We start from the raw sequence: 14,297 nt of genomic DNA on the forward strand, positions 1-14,297 counted from the left end.
TGAATAGACGGGAACGTATTTCTGTTGTTATATACATCACAAGTGCTTCATACAAATTGTACAGTTTCTCTTAGAGTAACAGTTTTGTAAATATAACTTAAAATTTTGTAAACATTCCATTTTAATCGTTAAAAACAACCTTTGTAACTTTATCTTTGCCTTTTTTTACTTCAGTACACAACTGCACTGTAATTTTCAGGGAGTTATAATAACTCCGCTAGTGGGGCTAATTTAACTCCTTACAGTGGAGTTATTTTTCGTGGAGTTACTTTAACTCCAAAAAGGAGTTTAAACAACTCTTTTTCAGGAGTAAAAGTGACCCCAGATATTGAGGAGTTAAAATAACCCCAAAAAAGGAGTTATCCTGTACCTAAAATTTTTACTCCACTTTCAAAGTTAAATTAACTCCAAAAAGAGTAAAAACAACCCATGTAAGGAGTAAAAGTAACCCCATTTCGGAGTAATTTTAACTCCAGACTGGGAGTAAAAAGAACTCTTTTTCAGGAGTAAAAATGACCCCAAATTCGGAGTTAAATTAGGAGTTAAAATAACCCCAAAAAAGGGGTTATCCTGTACCTAAAATTTTTACTCCATTTTTGGAGTTATAATAACTCCCTAAAAATTACGGTGTGGACGGTTGCTCGGCCTTATAGACCTTGTCATGGTTTTGGAAGCCATCTTGACGAGTAGGCAACCACGTGAGAAATTACAGTGTTTGTATGAGAATCTAATGTCGAATAATTTCCCCTTGAAAACGCCTGTTCTGAAAAAAATATGAGTTGTAAACTAAAGCCACACAACAAAGAATTTTAATTATTTCACCACCCTGTTGAAGGTAAAAGACCTTTTTCCATGACCCTGATTCATTTCATTGTTGAAAACTAAATGGTAGAATTATATCATTATTTTTCGAAAATAAATGTTCACTACACATGTAAACCGTTTACCCCCAACGTTCACCCGCCCAATTCAAGCCTTCAATCCAGAAATACATTTTGTTCAAGTTAAATAGTCACATGTTAATCAGTGTTAAAGCAAATTTTAAAATCTACAGTTATTTTAAAATTTTCACAGCTTGAAAGAGTTTAAGTTATATCCGGAGTATTTTACAGAAAGTTTGCGTTTGCGATATGCATATCAGTTCTTGTCATTTAAGAAAAAGATATCTTTTGTTTGATATCTCAGCTGGAAAAGTGCCTAATAACTGATGGATATTCCTTTCGTGTTGCCATGAATCTTGACTAAGTTACCGAACAATATCACTGGTGATTGGTCGTGTTCTTTTTCTAACGCAATAAAGGAACAAAGCTAATATTCAGCAGAATAAGCGATACAATAAAAAGAGAAAAAAACAGACCCTATATTTGACTCTGACAAAGATTGAGGGAGGGGTCTAACTAATATGACGACTTTAATACTTGGTATTAGACTACAAAGAGACTTGCATGGCAATTGCTAAATTAAGAAATCGTGTAAAAATGTCTCAAAATCACTATAACTGCGAGTTACACTGATGAGAAAAATGACGTTTAAGTGCTGAAATACACGAAACGTTTTTATTATTAACAGTTATTTCTATGCGATAAGTCAAGTTTCAAAACTTAAACTTCCTGTTTTTGTATTTACAGTCCTAAACTATAATTCTTCTGGTCCAACTGCATTTCTCAAGATTTAAACAGTGACTTGAAAGCCCCCCGGACTTAAAAGTTAAAGAGGCCGTTTAATGTTGGCTTTAAAGACACCAAAAATGCACAGACCCCTGCGAATGCATCCGCTTTTCATTGCTCCTTGCCTCGCAATCAACCTGCCACCTTCTTTAAAATGTTCTTTGTTTTTAATCATAAACTTCCCTGTTCTAGCTTTCAATAAACAAAACTGAAATGTCATGAATAAGACGTTACCTGGAACCGACAACTATTCGGAGAAGAAAATTTGCTTTATAACCGTTGCTTATGTACGTTCAAGGCATAAGAAAAATGACATTTACGTGCTAAAATACATTATTATAATGTTTTGATCAACATATGTCAATGGGATGAGTCACGTTTATTTCAAAACCTAGACTTTCCTTTCTTACAGTAAGCCAAATTTTGTGTCACATTTGCCGATTTAAAGTCCCAAAGGCTGTTTGGGTTTCCCTGCAAGATTTAAGCAGTGACTAGTATAAGAAAGGCATAAGCGCCGATCTGTCACATAAACGGACGTGCTGGTGAGGTATGTATACGTAGAAACCTTATTTTAACGCGTTTTATTTGTAACACAAGCGGTGCTTTGTGGTGAACGGAGAAGTTTACAATAAGTCACTAAGGAAGTGAACGAGGAAAACAGTGTAGTTCATTTTTCGATTTTTTCAGCTTAGGTACCACCATTTCAGAAAGGCTCGAAGACCCAATACTTTATGCCCTAAGAGTGATCAGCATTAAATTTCTGCTTGTAATATCAATGCTTTGTAAAACAGAGTGGTCATAAGAATAACGGACATGATCACGCATGATGAATTTGCTCGATATTTTATCAACTTCTCTCCACTACTTCTGCACCCGGTAGGAAACGAATAGGGGCAACAAATGAGAATTGATCTTAGGGTTTAAAGGGTTTTAAAACAGCTTCCTTTCATGCGATGATACTTTTCTATGTTTAGACCATGTTTGATCCCATTTCATCAAAGAATACAGATTCTCCCGCGGGAATCCACATGCTTTATCAAGTTGGCTAGACTGGATTTTTTTAGGGCGCATTTAGCTGTGACGAAGTTATCGTCATAAAATTTTCGTTTCTAATTCGATGGCTGAGAAATTTTGCAAAGAAGGACAGATATCTTTCGGCAATAGTACGAAATATTCCGATTTCATTGATGGTAAATATATTTTCCTAGATTAGCGCTTAAAAGGACTCTACTTTTCAAAGAAACTCGCGCCTAGTAAAAAATTTTGCTGATATTTTTTTACTGAAATTTCTGGTATCGGCCAGTTAATTGATATAATAAATATGCCAGAGGAATTTCAGAAAAATCGTTGGAGCAGAAGTCCGTAACTTAAAGTCGCTCAAAATCGAGCTGTGAAATTGTTTTGGAATTTCAATAATAAATTACTATCAGGTAGAAGGAGCCACCAGTTTGAATTTTCGGGACAAGTAAATTTAATGTTTGCTAATTCTTAAACAAAAACTGATTGCCTCAGTCGTGCTATTCTTTAAAAGGTACTTTTTAGTTTTAGAAGCACTATAAATTGCTCCAAACTTTGCTCTGAAGTAGAATTACTTCCTCGACATTTTTAAAATATTCCTTTGCAGTTTTGGCTCAAACTCCTGCTGTGTAAACATATTGCATGTATTGCAATGCATTTTCAACGACTTTTACTGCTTTTCGTTGCTTCTAACTCGGTAAAGAGGTATTGAGATTGGACGCAACCTAATATCAGAGCTCAGATAGAACTTTCCAGCACATTGTTTATGACTACAAAATGAGCACGAGTGGCAGTTCTGCGAAGAATTCGCACGTCACCCAGGGGGGACGAACGACAATGATGCCCATGCCTGTGAACCGAATTAAATACTGCCCTTGAAAAAATTTACAACTCTGAAATTTTTGTCACTCCTTCCTTCACTGAATGGGTAGTTTTTCTTGATAATTATGTTTTGCTCTACAATACATGTTTATACAGATCTCTTCGCAGACATGGGCATCATTGTCATTCGTCCCCCCTGGCTGAGGTGCGAATTCCTCGCAGAGCTGCCGCTCGTGCTCATTTTCTGGTCATAAACAAAGGTGCTGGACAGTTCTATCTGAGCTTCGATACAACGTAGCTTACAATCCTTATACCTTTTTCCTGAATTGGAAGCAACGTACAGTACAGGAAAGCCGTTGAGGGTGCATTGCAATACATCAAACTGTATGCAGCAGGAGTTTAAACCCAAAATGCCAAGGTATATTTTAAAAATGTCGAGGAACAAGTCATTTAATTCGACGTCAGAGCAAGGTTTGGAACAATTTATAGTGCTTCTAAAACTAAAAAGTTAAAATATAGAAAATATAAAGCACGATAGGCAATCGGCTTTTGTTTTCAGAATTAGCAAACACTGAATTTACTTGTCCCGAAAATTCGAACTGGTGGCTCCTTCTACCTGATAGTAATTTGTTTTTGAAATTCCAAAACAATTTCACAGCTCGATTTTGAGCGACTTTTAGTTACGGACTTCCGCACCAACGATTTTTCTGAAATATTTCTCCGGCATATTTATTATGTCAATAATAGCCGAAAACAGAAATTTCAGTAAAAAATATCTGCAAAATTTACTAGACGCGATTTTCTTTGAACAGTAGGGTCCTTTTAAGCGCTAATTTCTCAAGAAATATGTATACACAATCAATGAAATCGGAATATTTCGTGTTATCTATATCCGAATGATAGCTGTTGTTCTTTGCAAAGTTACGCAGCCATCGCGTTAAAAAAGAAAAAGTTATGCTGGAAAATTTGTCACAGCTAAATGCTCTAGTATTAATGACGGAGCCACCTTAAGTTTGAGTATTTACCACGTCGGCAATAACAAAGATATTAATTAGGTTAACCCTATTCAGACTGGGGGGGGGGGGGCTTTTCGAACCCCCCCTCCGACAAAATCGTGATAACTCCTACACCGAAAGAGCTATGACCTTCAATTTTTCTGACTTTTCCTAAAATTTATCTAGGAACATTTTGGTATAATTACCATGTCCATGTGATTAATCATGTTGCCATGGCAACCAGTTTCTGACACATAGGTTTTGGAAAATTTAAAAAATGGTGATTTTTTTGTTTTAAGATCGCGTTTTTACACTTATAGTGCTTTTTGTTGTTAAAATGGTCTTTGCTTGGGACTAGTTTTTGAATTACATCAAAATGTTTCAACATCGAATATTTGAGGGGGAGGGGTGGGGTAAAATTTGTCACTTTTTTGCTTTGACAAATATGCTGCTCTATTTTCCAAATAACACTTCCAAAGTCATTTGTTTGGGTAATAAACATTAGTTTGATACTTCTTTTATACATTCTGAGCTTTTTCCCCTTTGAAAGTTGCTTTAAATTATAATTTTAACAAAAAAACGGAAATCCAAGATGGCGGACAACCATTTCAAATTTTAAATTTTATTGCTTCCTATTGCTTTTTCTCGCTGTACAAGTGTTTCCTTGTTACTAGTTCATAAGAAAGGATAACAAAGAGATGACTTTACCAATGTTATTGATATTCTACGTATCTAAGTGGAAAAATAATAAGAAACATTGAAAAATCGGAATATGACGTCACTGTGACGTCATCATTGGGCGTGGCAAGTCAAAACTGGGTGTGAGGCTTCATTGTACGGAGATGATCATTGTGTGTAAATTTCATGACCCTAGCATTATTGGTTCCAGAGATACAGTGGGGGGGTCCGAGGAGCCCCCCTCCCAGTCACAGATTGACCAAAAAAGCCCAGTCTGAATAGGGTTAAGGTGTTTCGATATAGTTTTTCGGAGACCATACCGATGTTTTTCAATCGTCTTAGGGCCTGTTTACATGGAGTGGGGGACCACGGTCTAGTGGGGTTGGTTTCTTTTGTTTTCACGCTCTGGGGGACACAAAACAAAAGAAACTTACCCCACTAGACCGGGGTCCCCCACTCCATATAAACAGGGTCTTAAAAGTGATTTTGTCCTTGTCCGAAATTTTTCTCGTGACTATGAATTGAAGTTTGTCAAAATGTAGTTTTACTAAAATCGGTATCACTATGACAACAATAAACAAAAAACTTTTGAAATCGATAAAATCCGAATTTTTGCGCATAAGAAAGCAAAACCCTGAAGGATTCTGGTAGTGGTAGTAAAATGACGTAAATCGTGCAAATGGCCTATTAGCTAGCCTTGAATTCCAATACAAATCTTTGAATTTCCCGCCATCTTTCCCCTGATTACCCATGATGCAACAGTAAGCGTGAACTCCACTATCATCGTCAAAGGGTTGGGAAGGCTGCTACTTTTTAACTCTTTTTCTTCCTTTTTTCCCCTGCCGCCCCCTAGCCAGATGTTAAACAAAACATAAGCGGTGTGTACGCGTCTGTTGAATCGTTCTGTTATATTCCAAGATAGGTGGGAAGGGGAGGGGGAGGGGAGTCAGTTATTTAGCAAAAGGGAAAACCGTCTTCGATTTTTTGAACATAAAACGAACTGCTGTTAACTTATACAACCTTCCTAACAGCTTTTGTCCGGGACTGTAGTTTGAACAGGTCCATTTTGTCGTTGAATCGATAGGCTTATAAATAACTATTATATCTTCTGCAAAGCAATTTGAAATCGTCACTAAAACTTCGATCTTCATTGTGAACAAAACAGCTTTCGGTGACCGGCAATTACCGGAACTTCCGAGGAATGGACTTCGGACCCAATCCTGGAGGCAGCGACCGAAATCCAGCCTAAATCTTCTTTTTCCCTTAACAGGTAATAAACACCGTTTTCAAATGCACTTCAACAATTGGAATCTCTTCTGGAGTTTCTGCTTTGGGCTATTGTCCTCTCTAATCATCGTTGGAAATGCTCTATCCATATCAATACTTTCCAAGAGAAATCTTCGAAAGCGTTCTCATTTTTTGTTAATTATATTAGCTTGGCTATTGCTGACCTCTTGGTTGGACTGATTTCAGTGCCATTTTACATAGCAGTGAAAAACATACCATATCGCATTGGAATTCTTACATTGTCTTATCGGTGTGTGGATATGATTACGGGCTTAAGCTCGATCTTCACCCTGGCGGCTATTTCCCTGGAAAGACTTCACGCTATTTCTCACCCTTTTCGCCATAGACAACTCACCTTACGCAGCTACGCGATTGCCATAGCAACGCCATGGGTCTTCTCACTTATTGTGACGTCATTTCAAGTGCTAAAATTTTTTTTCGTTATAACCTTAATGGAGTTCACTTCTGTGATAATCATTAGCTTGTCAACACCTTTATTGATAACTTGCGTTTGCTATTGCATCATTTGGAGGAAGCAAGCTTCAAGAATTCCCAATGAAGCTCAAGCAAGAAAGGATGTTCACTTAAATAAGACGCTGCTTTTGATAACCGCAATATTTGTTCTCTCATGGCTGCCTTTTCAAGTTTTAACAGTTGTATTTCATTTCTGCATCTCGTGTTATAATTATTATTCAAACAAAATTGCGATAATTGTAAATGTTGTTAAGCTTCTTCAATATAGCAATTCCTTTATGAATTTTCTAGTTTACTGTTTTAGAATGCCAGATTACAGAAAAGCGCTTTCACGAACGTTTTCCAAAGGCAGATGCAGTCGTTAGATAGTCGTCGAGTCTTTTATCCGCTAGTCAGGCCACACCGAAGCACGGATCTGGTGCTTAACATTTATCTCACTTATAATTACTCTATTTTCAAGTAATTTTTATTTGTCAAATACACGCATTCAAGCCCTAAATAGTCTTCACAAAGAAATTAAATAAAGGGAGTTTTATAAGAAAAATATATTTCTAGTAGTGTCTCGCCTGGTGTCCAAGTCACTAGTAGTCAGAAGTTAGCTTGCACTGAGGATAACCTGATTCCTTTGCTATTGAATGTACTACTTCACTAGTATAGACATTGTAAATTTACTTTTGTGGTGGTTTCATTGATTGTCAGCGTGAGAATGAACTTAAGGTTGATGTCAAATGTTAACGGAAGAGCAATTATGATGGATCAAACATTGCCATCTGATTATGAACTTTCAATTATTAATTTTTGTGTATGGTTTTAAATTAAGTAATTTGCTGTAGAAATTACTAGGTAAATTCACTGGTAAAAATCGTATTAGTCTTTTCTCCTGATGTCTCTTTCTTCTGGAGTCTCACCTATTCGAGAAGACATCAGTTTCGTTGTCGATCTGTACGTGAGGGTGCCGCATTTTCCTTTTGATAGGTGTGACTCTTCGACTAATAAAATCCTCAAGTCTAGTGGTAAGAATTAACCTGTTCCAAGGTTTAGGTGCTGCAACACCAGCAACACTGAAAGGTCTGTCAATAAACCTGGCTTTTCACCGCGACACCGGTAGGATAAAATCCTTTTGTTACCTCCTAACTTACATAGTGACATCTCTTTTCGATGGTTTTCACAACGTTCTTGTTATCAAAAGGATTTTTTCAAAGAAGGAAACAATTCTTACTACTCTTAGCATAAATTAACATTAATGAATGAGGCTGAGTATCTTATGAAGAATTATGGAGATCGAGGAGGGTGTTATCCGGCCGAGGCGGATAACACCCTCCGAGATCTCCATAATTCTTCATATGATACGAAAGCCGAATTCAATAACTGTTTTATTATTCATTCAAAATAATTCCAAGTTAAAAACCATAGCTAAAACATGCTTACCTCCATCGATCCATCGATGTTCAGTTCATCTTCGATAGTGTACGTTTAGGTTTGTCCAGCTCCGCAAATATTCTCCAAATAGCAGATGTCGCCCTTCGAGTTGTCTTCTTGCTGTTCTTGCCGTGTTTTTAGCTATTTTTTCGCCTAGTTCTTACTCTTGAAACGAGTGAAATGTCCGCCATTTTTTTAAGTTCACAACCAAAACAACTCAACCTCGTCCCCAGGTCTTCTCGGTTAACGATGCCTTAACATGCGAAAACGCTGCATTTTTGACGTCATTTCCTCGTTAAAGTCAAAATTCCTCCAAGTTTGGTCATCAGTAACTGGTTATGGTGAATGAAACATGTGCTTTTAGCCAATCAGAATTGGGGAAATATTTTGAATGAATAATAATACCTCTTATTAGCCGAGTTTTCGGTCCGTACTGTAAATTACGGACCGAGTTTTTTTCCATCGATTTATGGCCCAAGCGCGAAGCGCACGGGCCATAAATCGATGGAAAAAAACAAGGATCCGTAATTTACAGTACGGACCGAAAAAACGAGGCTAATAAGATGTTTATTATATGGCTTCTTCCTGTTTGGGGGACCGGAAACAAGTTCAGGACGCACGATTTGACATTCATTTGACAGGTGTCAAAAAAGAAAGTTTTAATTGGCGCACGAAAACAATAGCACATAACAAAGGCTTTCCGAGAAAATAAAAACAAATTCGCCATGTTAAAAAAGTTTATTTGGTCAAAACTAAGAGCACTGTAAGTTTTAGCTCTTTAATGTAACGCTGGAGTATTTTGGAAACCGGACACTGTGTCAGTCTAGAAGTCTTTTCCATCTTTCCTCCGTTTGTCCTTTAAAAACACTACAAAAGGCCTAGGCAAAGAAGCTTTTCAAGGTAAGTTTGTTGTTATTGTCGAAGGATTCGCTCGTTAATTGTTTTTGGGAAAACCTCTCTTTCTGCCACTTCATTCTCGTCTTCAATTGTGATCTGCGTTCAAATTTTCAAACACTGACTAGAATTCTCTTCCTCTGTAAGGTTACGATTCAGTTTCTACAACAGCTTCGTTCTCATTAAAACAAAGCTAAGTTAAAATTGGGAAAGGCAAAGTCAACATCCCAGTCTGCAGGGTTTACATACATATTTCAAAGTTTATTCGCTGGAACCTAAGAGCACTGTAAGTATTCACTCGTTAATGTGACACTGGAGTCTTTTGAAAACTGGACATTATTGTGTCTGGCTCGAACTCGCTTCTATCTTTCTTTCGTTGGTCTTTGAAAAAACACTGCAAATGGCAAAGAAGCTTGTCAAGATGATCGGGTGCAGGTATGTTTGTTATCATATTTGTTGAAGGAACTACTCATTTTCTCTTAGGCAAAACATCTCGAATCTCTGCCAGTCGATTTTCGTCAGCTTAACTGTGTACTACAATAAAATTTTCAAACACTGACTAGAATCCTCTTCGATAAGATTACGAGTTAGTTTCTTCATCGCTTTTGTTCACAAATAACCACAGTATAAAATGTTGAAGGCCAAAGTCAACATCCAAGTCCTCAAGGTTGACAGTCGTCTTATAACTTTATTTAAACATTTTTTCCGAGGTTAAGAGATTTAGACCTCCGAAATGAGCATTTTCTTTAAAAATTTTGGTTCGCATAGCAAGTTACGGACCGCCAATTGACCAATCGCACGCCGAAAACAGACTCAGCCATATAATAAGTTGATTTATGGACTGAATCGGCGGGACACGTATTTCTGTTGTTATACTCTCATTTGCATGTGCTGTACTCAAACTGTCTTTTTTACTTCCGTACACTACTGGACGGTTGCTTAGCCTTATTCTAATACGTTAATCGTCATGAAAAAAATTAGATTAGACTGGTGTATGACTCACTGTGAAGGAAAACTACTTTTACGATCGGATTCATTAATTCTTGAACGAGCTCCTAAAAGACAGATCAATCCTGATCTAATCGTGTCAGATGTTGGACAATCGCAACCCGGAATGAAATGAATAACAAAAATATAGATGATTTGAGATTCATTTAGAAGGAAAGATAAATTCCCTAAGTTTCAGTCTGCACCAGCCTTTTGTTTGAGTTAAGTGAAAGTCTAGGAATATAACAACATTTTTTTCCCGTACCTGCCACCAGGAGCCATAAGCTTATGATGTCCTGCTGCCACATTATCAAATTGAAACGATAAATACGTTTATACACTCCCGTAGTTCCCCCAAAAACTATATGATTCCAGACCCAAATGAGCAAAGTCTATACCCATTTTCAGACCAAAACAACGCAAAGCGTTTACCCTTTGGGGTGGCAAATACCTATGTGGCTATAAGAGAGTTCCCTCTGGGAGGAAGTAATGGTTTGCTGACGGAGAAGGTCGGAGAACCTTTAAACTTAACAGATCAGTGGTGATGACCTGTCACATATGACGTCATGCAACATAGGCTGAGAAATGTTCCACTTTTATTGATATCATGCATGCTGTTTCACGTCGACAGTCCTTTTACACTCAAAACATTTTTGGTTTTACTTTAAAAAGTCGCTGTTGATTGTTGTCAGTAAAGTCGAACCTCCCTGTACGACCACCTCCCATAATTTTATTTTATTAGCTTTGCCCTGATGAATACAAAAAAACTGATGATTTGCAAATACTAATAATAAGAACGTAACAACACACTAATAAAAACTTAAATAATTTGGGCAGGGACGCCGCAACAGCTGAAGCCAATTACTGCGGACCCAAGGCGACCAAGTGACCACTAGGATACGGCAAAACACAAAACCTTGCCCAGTCAAATCCCTATAATCAGAATCTCTCGTAAACGTTTTTAACCTCTTGTAATTATAAGCGCCACTTGAGGCACGGCCATGGTTTGATCACTATATATTCGCTGAATGTCCTATACTACTCACAGTATGCAAAGACCTTAGTGTGTCTCAGTCACCTTGGAAACGGGCCCCACCTTGCGACGGCTTCTTTATTACAAAGTGGGACACAGTTATTACAAATTGCGACAGTGCGAACGAAATGTAAAAGGACTGAAGATAATGAGTTAAAAATCTGGATATGAGGATCTACTAATTATCATCTCTTTACTATAAAGCTACTAGCCAAACATGATAAACCCAACCTACCTCCCTTTGATACAACAGACGGATACAGAACATGTTTTAAACTGTCTTGGGATCATTCCATTTTCCGTGCCCCCCATTTTCCCACTCCCCTAAAAAGGAGAACAATTTCAGTAAGGTTTGAATAAACCCTTTTGGAACTTTGAATTTAGGTGAGTTGAAACCACTATATTTTAGCGCACAGTTGAACCTCCATGCGCCCACACTCGGGGCACTGGTAGGTGGCCGCTCAACTTAATCTCAACCCTCGGACTTACGGGGGTGGGGTGGGGGGGTCGGTGGTTGCCAATCCTCCATAAGATTTTTCTGATTTTTTTCCAAGCTGTTTTTTGCTATAGCTGTTTGTTTATCCTTCGCGCATATTTTGAGACAAGTTTAGTGATAGTCAGTTACTATGGTTACGAAATGTGACGTCATAAGTAGCAGTGCAGGTGGTCAAGCCATTTTTGAGTGAAAATACATGTTTTTCATTTTTTTCAACAGTAAAAGTAAAACTTGTGGATGAAATGATGCGAAGTAATTATTAATGTGTTATTTTACCTGTTAAACGAAAAAATTATTAATTTAACTGTTTTTACCTGATTTCTAATGCTTGATAAAATCCAAGATGGAGACCATGTTTGGTGACGTCACAGCCTCTAGCAGCATCACCACCCATAAAATATACCTCATCTTGTAGAGAAGATCAAAGGCTTTCCACTGCAGGCAAAATCGTTTTGAAATATTGCAACGTACCAAAAACCTCCTCCTTCGATCACCCCCCCCCCCCCCTCCTTGTACCACGGTGGGGGTATGACTTTACGTGTACGTCCGAGGGTTAATTAGCAGAAACATCATTTAAAAAAAACAAACAAACAAACAGGCCACGGGAGCGGCATTATTGATCATTACACAAGCGGTATCATTACTGTATTTTCCTTCGCCATCAGTTTTGAGCCAATGATGTATCAAGCGGGTTGATAGCCGTTACTGACAGAGGCTTAAGGTGGCTCGATACAGTTTTTCAGAGTCAATACCTCCCAAGTTTGAGCATAAACTACGTCGCCATAAACAAAGATTGTATCAGATAAAGATGAAAATTTGTTATGATTAACGTTGCAATGACATCGGAGTTGTCGTAACAACGAAATGACGCTATTACCTATTTTTCTCGGCACTGGGAACTGTTCTTCCAAAATCGTTTACGAGAGCTTTTTCTTCCAATAGAGGCCTCGATGTTCGTGAAGTTTAAGCGAATTTTGTAAGAGCGTTATCGAGATATTTTGGGATGAAGTTTTTATGGTTAGAAATACGGTAAAAGAATGGACAATCTTGATGTTCGGCTGTTATCTGTAGAAAACGAAGCGCTTTCGACATGCCATTTCACCTCATAGTAATTTCAATCTTTTTAAAAACGTTTGTGAAAGATGATGGAGACAGCCCAGCCGATTGCTAGGAAGAAGGATTTGATTAGTATGTATCGAGGCGCTCTTGTTAGTGGTTTGTAAACATTTTGGTCTACTTTAACAAATTAGCGAATATTTTTGAAAACGAAAAGGTCATATATAAAGGGAAGGTTAATTTCAAGAATCTTTAATTTTTAAAAAAATCCATCGAGCGGTTTAAGAATTATTCGCTAATTTGTTAAAGAAGATAAAAATGTTTACAAAACCGCTAACAAGAGCGCTTTGATACATACTAATCAAAACCTTCTTTCTACCAATCGGCTGGAGCTATCTCCAAGATCGTTCACACACGTTCTTAAAAAGATTGAAACTACTATGAGGTGAAATTGCATGCCATAAGCGCTTCGGTTTCTACAGATAACTGCCAAACATTAAGTTGTCCATTTTTTACTGTGTTTCTAACCATAAAAAATTTATCCCAAAATATCTCGATAACGCTCTTACAGATTTCGCTTAAACTTCACGAACATCGAGGCCGCTATTGGAGGAAAAAGCTCCCGTCAACGATTTTTAAGAACAGTTCTCAGTGCCGAGAAATACTGCTGCAAGCAAAATAGCGAAAAGCGTCATCTCGTTGCTATGACAACTCCGATGTTGTTGCAGCCCTGATCATAACAAATTTTCATCTTTATCTAATACAACTGTGGTGGCAATTTTTCACAATCTTTGTTTATGGCGACGTACTTTATGCTCAAACTTAAGAGGCATTGACCCTGCAAAACTGTATCGAGCCACCTTAATTTATAATTTTTTATTCTACCGTTATTGTAATTATTTCAGAAATGTCATAACTGGCCGCTCAGTAGAGGGAGGCGGCATAATAGGTGGCCGCCTAATGAAGGTTCATGTATTTTATACCAACTCATTGTGTTTAGTATAATGCAGCGTAGAGTAGAGCGTAGAGTACAGTAGCCTAGTTATGTCCGGCAAATCAGTGAAACGAAACTGGGGCGAAAACAGTGGCAGGAAATAAAACTTGTTTACCATGATTATGTTGAGTTTCCGCTATTTTTTATTGTCACGTAGGGCTTTATGTTAAGCAACTAAATTGTTTTTTTAAAAGTGCTAGTTAGTGATATGACCGCTGTAATGAGTAGTTTACTTAGGATTATCATTGGTTGTTTGAGAGGAGTTTGCAGGTGTTGCAAACGACTTCCCGTTCAGGTTATTGCTAACAACCTTCACAAAACACGTACGCACTTTGAGCGCGGTCTGACAAATGTTATTACTTTCCACAGCTATCACTACTGCTGTACTATTTTCTCTTAGGATTTCGTTTAGGATTACGAAGGAGCAAGGAAACTTGGTGAGACCACGTCACTCTATAATTTTCCTTTCTCTTAGAAA

General features: G+C 37.6%; 1 pseudogene; it reads left to right on the forward strand.

The window, feature by feature from the left end:
- Positions 1 to 2,039: 2,039 nt before the first annotated feature.
- Positions 2,040 to 7,582, forward strand: LOC140950943 (adenosine receptor A1-like; annotated as a pseudogene).
- The last annotated feature ends 6,715 nt before the right edge of the window (positions 7,583 to 14,297 follow it).

This window comes from Porites lutea, chromosome 10 (assembly GCF_958299795.1).
Source record: "Porites lutea chromosome 10, jaPorLute2.1, whole genome shotgun sequence".
Lineage (NCBI taxonomy): Eukaryota > Metazoa > Cnidaria > Anthozoa > Scleractinia > Poritidae > Porites > Porites lutea.